Source organism: Geospiza fortis, unplaced genomic scaffold, assembly GCF_000277835.1.
Source record: "Geospiza fortis unplaced genomic scaffold, GeoFor_1.0 scaffold11, whole genome shotgun sequence".
Lineage (NCBI taxonomy): Eukaryota > Metazoa > Chordata > Aves > Passeriformes > Thraupidae > Geospiza > Geospiza fortis.
In genome coordinates this window covers 10,849,347-10,852,126 of record NW_005054304.1, presented here as the reverse complement: position 1 = coordinate 10,852,126, position 2,780 = coordinate 10,849,347, and positions in this window count along the sequence as shown.

Sequence of the window (2,780 nt, the reverse complement as noted above, 5' to 3'; positions counted from 1 at the left end):
CTTATTCATTGCACACAAATAAGCCATTCCTGGGAGAACTGAAAGAGCAGTGGTTGGGCTGGCCCTTCCTGATGAGGCATTCTGCTAAGGGTTCCTACCAATTTTTTGATTTTTTACAAAGTCTAGGAGAAATGAGTGTGCATTCATCAGTTCTAAAGCAGTAGAGGAGTACTCTGTTGTTTGAGGTTCTTCTTTAAGGGATATGTTTGTCTGCTTCCCCATCAAATGGAAGAGCTGGGTATTGAATAAAAATTTCATTAATGTAGAATGATGGTATTTTTCTATTGTTTCAAACAAGAAGGTTCTTTAGATTTTCACTGTAAGGATCCCATGTCCTATTCCTGCAAAGCTGCCCTTCATTTAATGTTGTTTTTAGACACCATGAGCCATTTGCTCTTAAAAATTAGTGAAGTAAAAGTAAGTTCAAGACATGCCAAGTTGTCAAAATTTCATGCTCTGTGATTATTACATAACACAAAACAAGAAGCTCCTCATTCATGGCTAAAGACATGTTCAGCCATTTTTCGTATCTTCTTGTGCTTCTGCCACCGTGGAGCTATGCCTTTATTACAAAATCTAGCATTGGAAGATTAATATAATTTTATTGGTAAAGGCCACAGTTAATTACTAGCAACTTCTGCTTACTCCCCAGGCCTCAGATAAGATGATATTCAAAAGAGGCCAAAGTACTAATTTGCTTTGTCTCCATGGGCTGTTACAAAGTGCACCATTAATGTGATCAACTTTGCATTAGAATGGTTGTTCTGAAAAGTGGAATAATGTATTTTGGTTGCTCTTGGTTTGAAAAAAAATTGCTATCCCTGTATTACAATTCACCCTTTTTACCACCTACATCCCGGACACAAAATAACCAGTTAATAAACTTTGTTAAGAACACTGACTGTTTGACTAATCCAACTCCTCCCAGCCCTGCTTTGCTCTTCTGACTGTTAAACTGCATCAATGGAACTGTGAAAACTTCCATTTTAAATTCATGCAGGAGGGAGAAATATTAGTCAATTCTCAGTTGCTTCCTATGATTTCTTTCTTGAGTCACAGATTTGGACAGTCATAACTGCTTCAGACTTATGGGTTTTGATGTCGTTTTTTTATTTTCCCCTGAAAGTTTGGAAGTTTTTTTAGTTTTGTTTTTGCCTGAAAGCAGATAGCTGCTCTCTTGTAGAGAACTTTGTTGAACTTTATAGTTGTTTTTCCTTTTGTAGCCCTACTTGATGGACTTTCACAAGGTAAAATACAAATCTCTGATATGCTGTCTCCTAAAATGCCATTTTTCTGTCGGCCCATATTTTGTACAAATTCTTATATACATGCTTTTCACTGTAGTGACTATAGTATCTTTTTCTGAAGTACCATGGTAATCTACTTTTTTTTGTGTCTGAGTTACAGTTGTGCAAGTTTCTGTGACAAAATTGAGTCTCGTTCAGCAGATCTCCCCTGGGCATGGTGGCAGCCAGAGACTTTATCACTAGTCTTTATTTACAGGTCTGGAACCAGGCTGACAGTCAAATGAGTGTAGGGGGATACAATATAAGAAAATAAAGGTAGTATAGAAAGTAATCTTACCCCTTAAGGAGTTGCAGCTGAGGCAATTATTAGAGATTAGGAACAGGCCACAGCTGTAGCCAAGAAGAAGAGTGCTATAAAAGAGTGGATTGGTTGGTTGAGGGGGAACTGGAGTCGGTTGGCTGCTGTGAGAAGAAGGAGGTCAGTGCTTGGAGGGGCTGGCTGCAAGAAGCATCAAGGTGGTACAAAACTCTAGCAATATGGAACTTTTGCAATATAATGGCAACAAATGAGAAGCTTTTTTTTTTTCCGATTATCCTACAGGTTGCATAAGAGCTGTTGTAATTGTACATCATTTATTTTAAGTACAGAGTTGTTTATTTTTGCTAAGTAACTTCAAAAAGATATTTCGAGATAAGGGTTAAATCATAACTGTTTTCTGTTTACTGTTTGAGTAGGTTGGGATGTTTTCTATCAGTGAGCTGCAGAAATCAGTAGAATAATTCCAGATACTATTTTATCTGTTGAATTAATGTCAAACTGTAAGGTGTAAGTATTTTCACAGAATATTTGATTCTGTGATTTTGAGATGAAGTGAATTTTAACAATGTTTGCTGATTTGTTTGAAATGTAAACAAACTTATTAAAATAATTTCATATTTTTAAATATGTCAGGTACTGAATTTGATCTGTAAAGCATGAGATGATTTCAACAGTCTTGGGGGTCTTTGCATCAGCTCAGCTCATGATTTGTCTTCTCTAGTAGACCAGCAACATTGCCATGGATGGATGGCTTAAATCCTATGCATGTGACTAGTTCCCAACACTCAGTATTGAAATAAATTTTCCTGGATACTTCGTACCACAGGGGAAAAAATGGTTTGGTGATTTTACTAGTGATGCTCATATGCAGCCAAACAGTGTTTTTTCAGGTTGATCTCATTTGTTCATCCAAAGAAGCTTGCTGAGAGCATCTGCTGTAATGAATATTTTAATTTATTAGAGGAGTCTTCCCTTGCTGGAAAAAATAATTGACAACTATATAAAAAACAATCCAATCTCTTTTTTATGCAGAAAAAAAAGCGTTCCGAGGTTGATTGCCAGCTATTTAAAAGACATACCAAAAAGGAAAAGAGAGGAAAGAAAAGGAAAAATAAAAAATAAGAAAAGGCCAAGCAAGAGCAGGGTGAAACCCCGCGGGAGCATTTGCCCGCGGTGCCGGTGGGTGGCGGGCGGAGCGCGGCCGCTGCCGCGGG